Here is an 11,091-nt window from a genome sequence, read left to right on the forward strand (position 1 = left end):
ATACGATGGTAAGCTTCATAAAGATGATGAAAGGGATTTTGTTTGTATCCGGGTAAGTGATGATGATAGCCTTTTCCATGCAATAGACCATCTAATATTCAATATCTATGTAAGTACGGATGGTGCTCCTAGCTTTGTGTTGCTGGGTTTTTTTTGTGTGTGTTTTTTGCAAGTATTCGGCTAAGAAATGATATTGTTAGTCAATGCTAGTAAGCATTAGCCCTTTCTTTAAAATTTTCTAAATTTATTTGTTTTGAGAGAGAGAGAGCGAGCGAGCATGAGCGCAGGAAGGGTGGAAAGCAGGAGAGAGAAAGAATCCCAAGCAGGATCTGCAGTGTCAGCACGGAGCCCGATGCAGGGCTCGAACTCACGAAGCATGAGATCATGACCTGAGCCGAAATCAAGAGTAGGACGTTTAACTGACTGAGCCCCCCAGGTGCCCCAGCCCTTATTATTTTAAAGCTTAGATACAACATTTGTAAAACCTCAGTAGTGACAGAGATAACACAAGTGTCCAGGTAAGTTACTGACCATCTCCTGTTTATTGACCATGGATTCTTACACTAGTCTTGTCGAGACAGTATTGTGTCTCTAACTGGAGGCTGACCTTGAACTCTGCAAGTTTCTAGGTAGATTTGATAGGCCTCATAAATTCGATGGGATTTTGCAGGTGTTCAGGTAATACATGTATTCCTAACACAGTTTTTGCCATGAATTTTTGTAGAACCCAATCAAGAGATAATGGAAGGCCTTACATCCTCTCTTGATTAGATACCAGAAAAATCCCAAATTACCTACTGTGGTCACGAAGAGCACTGGGTGATGTATGGAATTGTTGAATCACTGTATTATATGCCTGAAATTAAGATTACACTGCATGTTAACTTTACTGAAATTTTAATTGTGTTTGAATCCCCTTGTATATGTCCCAGTGAAAAAATGACCTATTCAAGTCATGGAACAAGATTTTCCATTTTCAATAGCTGCCTATGAAAAAAATCTTGCTCCAATTCCTAAAATGAGAAAAAGCAAAAAATAAAATCGAATGAATGAATGAATGAGTAAATAAATCAATACATATTGTTGTCAGTTGAACCATCATCTCTTGATTTGTATTTTTACAGACACCTGCTCAAGAGGAGATCATGTCTCTATTCAAGGGTCTTGTCCCTGGAGCTTTGCAGGTATCTGGATAAATTTTATGGTTACCTTTAAGTCTGTAGGGCTCAGTAGGTTTTTAGGTGTCCAGGTTATAGAATTATCCTTAAACAATTGTGGAGAACCTCAAGTGGTATTGAAGGCGAAGTTTTGCTTGCATTCAAGTACAAGTTAATGGTGTTTATACCACAGTTAGAGCTCATGAGATTTGGCAGATACCCAGGCAGACAGTGTTGTTGGTGTTCTTAAGCCAACATAGTGACCATGTTTATTTTTAAGTATTCTTAAGTTGTAAGCAGTGATCAGGGACATTTTGCAGATATCCTGTCACACTGTGAAGGTGTCTCTAACTAAGGTGTTTTTCTTGGAAATTCGTAGGTGTCCAGGTAATGTGTCCCTAATCCAGATAACGATCATGGGATTTTGCAGTTACCCAAGCAAGAGGCGACATGCCCCTGCCATGATCTTGATTCCCCTGCACATGTCTAGGTGTCCAGGTAAGAGATGGTATTTGTCTGATTATATTAGTGGCCCGGGGGCTTTTACTGGTCCGCGGGCAGATGATGCTTATGTCTGTCTCCAGAGTGCTGACCTTTGAATTTTACATGTATCCAGGTAAGAGTTGATCTGTCCCTTACCGTGCTAGTGGCGTTAGGATATTTTAGTTGTTCAGATAAGCAGTGGTATGGCCTTAACCATGTTAGTTACAACGAGATTTTGCAGATATCCAGGTAAGATACCCTGTATCTACAACATATTATTTCTCTTCAGACTTTTAAGGTATTCTGGGAAGAGATGATGGTCCTAACCACACTAATGACGACAGAAATTTGCACATATCCACTCAAGAGACGATGGCATCTCCGTCAACATTGGTGGCTGTGGAGGTGGAAGAAATGGAATGCTTTTTTTTTTTTTGAACTATATAATTTGTTAAAAGAATTTTGACATTCAATGACTAGTAAATGTTATTCGAAATTGTATTTTGTTCTATCCATTTCTTGATTCACTTTCTCCATAATGACATTTGCACCAGGCGTCTTAAGCTCACGTTTATGAAATATTTTAATATCTTGGGGCCATCGATACAGACCCACTTCATCTGAAATGTGGTTATTCCTAACCACACTAGGAAAACTAGGCTGTCGACCCAATTCTTCATTAAAAGGGTTGGGGGGCAGGGGCGGGGGCGCCTGGGTGGCTCAGTCGGTTGAGCATCCGACTTCAGCTCAGGTCATGATCTTGTTGTCCATGAGTTCGAGCCCCACGTCGGGCTCTGTACTGACAGCTCAGAGCCTGGAGCCTGTTTTAGCTTCTGTGTCTCCCTTTCTCTCTGCCCCTCCCCCATTCATGCTCTGTCTCTCTCTCTCTCTCTCTCTCTCTCTCTCAAAAATAAATCAACATTAAAAAAAGAACTTAGAAAAAAAAGGGGTTGGGGTAACCAAGGAAGAATATTGGTATACATATTTTGGAGAAAAAAACATTTGTATCACCCTCCTGATATGAATAGGCATTAGATGGTATGTTAGAAAAAAATATGTGAATCGTGATAGAGATTAATGGGGAACTTAAATATCTCTTACCTAATTTTCAGTTATTAAATTACTTAGTTTATATCATTACCATATAGAAAATGAGAGCTGAGTAAGAATTTGATGATCATTGGGGTGCCTGGGTGGCTTAGTTGGTTAAGGGTCCAACTCTTGTTTTCAGCTCAGGTCATGATCTCATGGTTCATGAGTTCAAGCCCCACATCGGGCTCTGCACTGATGGCCCAGAGCCTGCTTGGGATATTCTCTCTCTCTCTCTCTCTCTCTGCCCTTCCCTGCTTGCATGCTCTCTCTCTCTCAAAATAAATATATAAACTTTAAAAAACAAAAGAATTTGCGGAGTACGGGGAGGTTAATCAAGGTCACACAGCTGTCTAGTCGTGAAGTGCACTTTCCACTACCCTGCTTTCCTGGTTTGAAAACCTGAGACCAATTAAAAAGCAATAAAGCAAGCGTCCAGGCGCTTGTTAGAATCGATATAGCTCAGGAAATGTACGTCCAATTGGCCAGACTCTTCGTCGTGTACTTTGCTTTTTTGTTCATGTAGTCAGTATAAAATTCTCCTTGTCCCTGGGTCTCCGTCCTAAACCCCCAGCTACAGATGTCTCCAGCGAAGGGAAGCAACCTAGTCTGAATTGCAATTCAGCCGAGCGGGATCCCTGTGAACTTCCATTCTCCTCTGATAGAACCGTTCTGCGATCCATTTACAACCGTTGTTCATCTAAGTGTGGAACCAGCACTCTCCATTTCAACCCAATGGAACATATATCAGAGCAAGACCTGGTAGGTCTAGCTCCATAGGAAAAGAGAAGTAAAGGGTTGAATCTGCAACATTGGATGATGATAATGTTGGAGAAAGAAAATTAACGAAGATAAACAAACGTGACAAGATGTCCTCACCCCCATCCCTGCACACAGTAGGCACTCAGTATTTTTCTAAGTAAATGAGCGCTTCTTGACAGGTTGGATGATTAAGGATCAGTTCATTCAACCACCATTCATTCATTCATTCTTGTGTGTGAAGTCACGAAAGCTAAAACTCCATTTCCCAGACTTCTTGCAACATGGATGTGTGATTCAGGGTCCATCATCCAGTGTAACAGGATGTTTAACTTTTACTGGAATTAAGTCCCAGGTAGAAGGGCAAAGGAGTGGACAAACATTTTGCTGGCACAGAATGTGGCAGGGGTGCCTTGGTTCTGGCCAGATGCATATGAGTTCGTCTAATTCATAAAGCAGGTAAACCAATGCCAGAGACATAGCTCAGGGTCCAATATGCTACCTGAAGAGACATTCATTTTCCCACTTTTTTTTTCTTTTAGTTTTTGAAAATTCAGGCCATATTGCCATAGGGATACAAGACGTTGAAAAAGCCAACTATTATACCACCAGGGGAAACACATGAAGAGCCAAGGAAAAACTAATCATCCATATGAATACATAGTATATAGTTACTATAAGGTCGATATAATTTTGTGTTCTGATTTCTTTTAAAATTGTAAATATATATGCACATATTTTAATATCTAGCAAATTGCAAAAATGACCAGGAAAAATTAAACATGCAAACCTGTGCCCCTAGAAGTCCTTCATTCAACACTTAAGTACCTACCAGTAGTCGGTACGGTTCCAGGCTCTGGGGATCACGGGTGAAGAAGCTAGACAACATCCATGCCCTAAGGAAGATTACATTTTCTAGTATGTTCCCATTCCAGTGACCCATACATCTGGTGGCCCCGTTATTTCAGCATTTCCATGATCCCAGCATAATTACTAATCGCTCTCGCTCTCAAGGGTATCTCATTCTGGGCACTACGTGAAATGGACACCGTGGATATGACAATACACAGGACCTACTTTAATGAGAAAAATAAGTCCTGTAAGAATATAAGGTAAGGTGATGGTAATTGGGGAAAGGGACTTCTTTTGTGTGAGTGGTCGGTCAGGGAAGGTCTCTCTGAGGAGAGCTAAAGCAGTGAAAAGAAGGAGCCAATAGGTGAAGATTGAGAAGGTAAGCATTCTGGGGACAGAAAATGCAAGTAGATGTGTCGGGAGGACAGAGAGGCAGGACAGATGGAGTGCGGCGCATGAAGGGAGGGTGCGGCCAAGGGATATACAGGGACCAGATTGCACAAGGCCTTGTATATCGCGGCAAGGAACTTGACTTCCATTTGAAATGCAGTGGGTGGTCTTTGAGAAAGAACAAAGTAACTTAATTTGTGTGTCTTTGCCCAATTTATTCAATGCCATAGTACAGCAAATCCGTACCTGATGAGGCACTCTGAAACCTAAATCCCAGTGGCTCCTGTAGTAATGCCACAGGGACCACGACTTAATGACAACTCATGCCCAGTTATTACCAACACCGGCATGGGAGGTCCATTATGATAGGACTTCAAGCTTACTACTAAGCTCAAATTCTCAAGAAACTTTTACAACTCCCCCCCCCCGCCCCCGCCAAAGTATTAATGGATAAAATACATCAAAGCGTGCAATTTTAGGACGTTAGAACAGACTTGCAAACAAATGCGAATTTTTACAAGTTCGTTCCCCTTCCCCTCGCCTCATTTCCGCCAGTTGTTGGATTTTGCAGTTTAAACGTAGTTGGGACAAGTCTCCAGACGCAAGGGAGTGGCGATTTGGGGCAAACTTCCTCCCATGGGTTTGGTTTCCTCCCATGGCTTCCTCCATGAAATCGGTTGGACAGGGAGGGAGGAGCAGGGTTCCACAATCTGGTAGAGGTCCTTGATGGGTGTTCCAGCAGCTTCCACGCTCCTCCTGAGGCATTTTAAAGTGGTACAGCTCAGAGGCACACCTCCCTCCTGCTATGCTTAGCCTCCCAAGGCCCAACACTTGGCCACGTGGGTTGTATGCAACACACGGGTGCCAGGCTGCAGAAGCTGAAGCGAGGGCCAGGTTCTAGGTCACTTTGCTCACAGAACCAGGTCAGCTCAGAGGAAGGGACACATCCTAGTTCAGCTTTGCTTTGCCTTTGGGTTTTATGAATTCCAAGCTCCTCAAATCCATGGGCTCTCTGCTCCAAACCATGTCCGGAAAATGGATGTCCCCTCCCTGCCTCTCTACCTCTGACTCAGAAAAGGGCCGCGCCCTGAGGGGAGGCCACCAAGACTTCTGAGCCTCATTTGGGACATTCCTGGGGCCCTCATGACCTCCGGCCAGTTCCCTTACTCTCTGAATCTCAGCAGATTCACCCTCACCAGCTGGCTAGCTCTGTCTCCTGGTTCTCACTCTGGATTTGAAATCGATTTCCCATTTCAGCAACATCCAAGGCGGAAAACAAACAGAAGCCTTTCCATTATTCGCTCAAATAATTAGTTGCTCAAGACTGCTCTGGATAGCTGGACTACACACAGCGAGCCAGCTGCTGAATATATCATTATCTCAAGCATCACCTTGCCTGGCGCCGGGAGTCATGCTAGGACCTCCATCATCTCCGTCCCCCTTTGGTACTTCTAGTCTTTTCTGTCTCCCCCAGGACTAGTTAAGACAGATGCTAGTGTGTCGGTGGGGTTTGGAAAGTAACACTTTTCATAGCAGTGGTTTGAGCTAATGGTGTTTTCCATCTCAAAAATGTTTTACAAACACTAATTAAGCTTTGGCTCCCGGGTAGGCTTAGGCCAAGAGGATGCTTACTGAGTTAACTGCTTTGCCCTCAAGCCACAGAAAGTCCTCAAGGCAACCGAAGTCCTGGGGTCTTCTGCCTAACAGTCCTCCACCTGAGAGACGATTTTTGTTTTTGTATTTTCCGCTGCAATGTATTTACTTTTTAGTACATTACGTATGTACTAACTACAAAATACATTTACTTTTTTGTACATTTACTTTAATACGTTACATATGTACGACAGAGGATTTTTTTGTTGTTGTTTCATACACATTCACAGTGAATGTGTTCATTTGAATCTCTCAATGTCTCCAGATTATTGAGAATAACATCATTCAGGGTAACTGAGCGAGGGAAAAAAAATCGGCCCTGTGCCCGGAGAGGTTGGACAGGTTTGTTGTATAGAGTGCTCACCCAGTGAATCAAATGATTGGATCTAAGCTCTGATTCCGCTACTAACCAGTTCTGTGGCTTTAAGCAAAGTCGTCACATTTTTCTGAGCTTTATTTCCCTAGTCTCTAAAATGATAAGATTGTACTGGGCAATACTTAATTTCTTTTAGTTTGAAGATCTTTTTTTTTTCTTTTCAAAATTGTAATTGCAAAATGAAAATTAAGCGTAAAAAAATAATTGTTTAAGTCAAAACATTGTAACATTTGCTTTTTTCCATGTATAGTTCTGAGTATTTAGCACTTAGCTTTGGAACTTTATTGATGCTCGCAAAATGAAGTGTTTTGTGATGCTTCATAAAATGAAACCCGCTGGACATGCTTTTTGAAATGAAGGCCGGCAAGTAAAAACCACATGTCAAAAGGTCTTTTTTCTTATTTGTTATGGAAAAGTGTACGTTGATTGAGTTAGTGCACTGGGAAAATAAACCGCAAGCGTAAGTCAATTCGGTAAGACAATAGTTATTTCTCAATAGGAAGAGGAAAGAAAACAAACAAAACGCCCAAGCAAGTGTGAGTAAGAAGGAAGGAAGGATATGAGAGAATACGAGGTCCTCAAAAGCATTTCTTCCGTTTCCTCGTTCTGGCCCAGAAATCCAAACAGAAAAGCCTTAAAAGAAACACCTGGAAAAACAGTATCTCCACATTCAAAATGCAGCAACACAGGCATCATACAATGGTAAGATTCATTCGTGGCCATTTTGACTTAAATGGTGCTCAGCCAGGTGTGGCTTTGTCCCCCCCCACTCCCCACCCCCCTGGGACATTTCCCAAGGGCCTAGAGGACCTTTGGGTTGTCCTCACTTGAGAGGCCAATGGAGTAACACTGGCATCTGGTGTATGGTGGTCAAGGATGCTGCCAGAAACTTCCTACAATGCACAAGACGGCCCCCATCCCAAAAGCACGGCCCGGCCCCAAGTATCAATAGTGGTCAGGTTGAGGAACCCTGCCCTGTATCATCACCTTGCCGGAAAGGTGTCTCCAAGTCGCCAAATCCAGCTGGAGTTAGTGATACGCCATTGGTAAGATTGACTTCAACGCCCCCAATTCCCAGCTGGCTCTACATGGCGGTCTCTCCCGGTGCTTGCTCTCCGGTACCTTCGTTAGGCCTGGGAACCAGCCCTGCACAGAGTCGAAAGCCTAGCAGGTGCCTAGCTGCTCCACAGTTGATCTTCTCGGAAGGCAATGGCTGTGCTTTTATTTTGAAGTGACCCGGGGTCCTTTTAGTTAGGAAGACATATGCACATGTCTACTCGGATCTATCGGCCAGTTTATTTCATTGGCGCAGACACAAGGTCAAATGCCAGAAAAAGGAAAGACCATAGGCGCTTTTTCTAGACGCTCGATAGCCTCTCGGGCTCGATCCACCAAGAAGCAAATGGCAAGATGCAACGAGGGGCAAGTGGTGCCAGGCGGTTCCCGGGGGGCGGTTCCTGTGCAGGATGGAGGTGAGGACGCAGGGGGCAGGCAGGGTCTCTGCAAAGCTGGTGGGTCTCACAGAAAGGAGAGGGAGGAAGAGGAGGGGGTCGAGGGGTAAGAGCCTCCAACGGCATTGCCATGCAGGCAAGAATTTTCCAGCATGATAGGCCATCTTTGAGCGCACCCGTCCTCCCTCAGAGAAGTCTCTGGTCCTCCAGCCACGGGCCAGTTCCGGACCTCTGTGTTTGCGCTCACCTCTTCAGGAGAAGACCATCTCAAGAGGTCAGAGACCAAGAAATGACAGAAGCCTAGTCAACCCCGGCCTGAGGCGTAGCACCCCACCTAACCAACCAGCAGACCCAAGAGTGAGAAAATCTTGTAGTTACAAGCCATTGAGATGTGTTGCCTTCACGGAGGAAATCATTGATCCTGCCTGGGAGGGATGGCCAAGGCTTGACGGAGGAAGGAACATTGAGGCAGAGTGTTCTTTATAGTTACACTTTTGACAAGACAAACATCTTACGTCCTCATTGGCAAAAATGTGGAAAGCATGGAAAGCACCGAGTGTAACGCCAAAGACATTATATCCGTCGTTCTTTATTAGAATCCTTCTCCACGCATACTAGGCCTTTCTGCACGCTGACACTTCCCCTTTTTGCCTCCTATCTTATCAGCAAGCTTCGTTCTTGCACACGATCAAATATTCTCTGAAAACCTAGCTCATCATGGTTGCAAAATATCCATTTCGGCAATTAACTGGAGCTGCAAGGACAAGTTGAAGCACACCGGAAGGACATTCTTTTGTGCATGTGGTTTAAATTATTTATGGAGCACTTACTCGGTGCCAGGCCCTGTTCAAGGCCCTGGAAGAAACAACTGTTACAAAACCTGTTCAAGGCAGTAAAAACCAATTGTTACAAAGTAGACAGAATCCCAAAGTCTCCCAGCAGGTAACCGATAAGTTGTGGTATATCCATACAACGGAACACCTCTTCACAATAAAGAACTAACTCCTGATATGTAGTACAACAGGAATGAACCTCAAAAACATTACAGTAAGTGAAAGAAGGCAGATACCAAACGCTATATATGATGATTGCATTTTGATAAAACTCGAGATAATTCAAATCTTGAGAGAAAGGAAGCAGACTAGTGGTTGTGGGGGAAGCAGGAGCAGGGAAGGAAGACAGGAATTATAAGGGGCATGAGAAACCTTTGGGGGATGATGAGTATGTTCATTACCTTGATTACGGTGATGTGTTCATGCATGTACACATATGCCAGAACTTTCATTGTGTATGTCAATTATACCTCAGTAAATCTTTTTAAAAATTTTTTAATATTTATTTTTGAGAGAGAGAGAGAGAAAGAGAGAGTTCATGCAGGGGAGGGGCATAGAGAGAGACAGACAGAACCTGAAGCAGGCTCCAGGCTCTGAGCTGTCAGCACAGAGCCCGATGAGGGGCTTGAACCCATGAACTGTGAGATCATGATCTGAGCCAAAGTCGGACACTTAACCAACCGACCCACCCAGGTGCCCCCAAAAATCTGTTTTTTAAAAAATCATAGGGGTGTACCTGGGTGGCTCAGTCGGTTGAACATCTGACTCTTGATTTCGACTCAGGTCATGATTTATGGTTTGCGAGATCACGCCCCATGTCAGGCTCTGCGCTGGCAGTGCAGAACCTGCTTGGGATTCTCTCTCTGCTCCCCCCACCCCGTGTTCTCTCTCTCTTAAAATAAATAAACATTTTTTTTAAGTCACAGGGGTGCCTGGGTGGCTCAGTCAGTTAAGTGTCCGACTTCCACTCTGGTCATGACCTCATGGTTTGTGAGTATGAGCCCCACATGGGGCTCCCTGTTGTCAGTGTGGAGCCGGCTTCAGATCCTCTGTCCCCCTCACTCTCTCCCCTCTTCCCCTGTTTCAAAAATAAATAAACGTTAAAAAAAATTTTAAGTCATAGGAGTAGGGTGTGGGCTGAGGAAGTGGAGGATAGGCATCTGAGCGGAAAGAAAAGTGAACACAAAGACATAGAGGCATTGTATTTAATAAGCACGTAGGAATTAACATCCACTGGGCAACATTCCAAAAGTTTTACAAGTATTAATTCATTTTCTCCTTGCAGCATCCTTGTGAGGTAAGTCCTATTCATGCTCCACCTTGCTGAGAAATTAAGCCACAAAGATAATGAGTAACTTGCCCAAAGTAACAGGAACTGTGATAGCTGGGCTTTGAACTCGCAAGCCTAGATCTAGAGTTCATGCTTTTATTTTTTTTCTATTTTTTTAAGTTTATTTATTTATTTTGAGAGGGAGACAGAGTTAGAAGGGAAGGGGACAGAGAGGGAGAGAGAATCCCATGCAGGCTCTGTGCCGTCAGCACACAGAGACCAACACGGGGCTCAAATTCACGAACCGTGAGAGCGTGACCTGAGCCAAAGTCAAGGGTTGGACGCTCAGCCGACTGAGCCACCCAGGCGCCCCTAGAGTTCATGCTTTTAAACCCAACGATCTGCTGCCTCCAAATATGTAGGGACATATTTGGTAGTATTTGCAGGTATGTCTGAAAAGCCACACGACTGGCCAAAACTGAAGGGAGGATAGAGGAAAGAGAAGACCTTGGAAATGTAAGTTGAGGGAAGTTCACTTAAGTATGAAAAGTCCAGTCGTATAATGTGAAGATGTATTAGAAGCCTCCCAAATGATATCTTTCTTTTGCATGGACTAACTTTCATTCGTATCAAATCCTAATTATATCCGCAACGGAACTCGTCTGAAAGCAACTTTTCTACCACCCTTCGAAAGGACTTCGTCCCAAATGCACAAGTTGATCAGATAGCGTATTATGCTCTCCAGGTAGCTTAAGAATCAGGCGACATATTCTTTTCT

At 43.8% G+C, this 11,091-nt stretch overlaps 1 long non-coding RNA gene across 1 annotated transcript; it reads left to right on the plus strand.

Moving 5' to 3' along the window:
• Positions 1 to 371: 371 nt before the first annotated feature.
• LOC122477497 lies at positions 372 to 2,052 on the plus strand. Its single transcript, XR_006295707.1, has 3 exons — positions 372 to 1,184; positions 1,537 to 1,655; positions 1,930 to 2,052. It is a non-coding gene; the product is annotated as an uncharacterized LOC122477497 (long non-coding RNA).
• The last annotated feature ends 9,039 nt before the right edge of the window (positions 2,053 to 11,091 follow it).

Source organism: Prionailurus bengalensis, chromosome X, assembly GCF_016509475.1.
Source record: "Prionailurus bengalensis isolate Pbe53 chromosome X, Fcat_Pben_1.1_paternal_pri, whole genome shotgun sequence".
Lineage (NCBI taxonomy): Eukaryota > Metazoa > Chordata > Mammalia > Carnivora > Felidae > Prionailurus > Prionailurus bengalensis.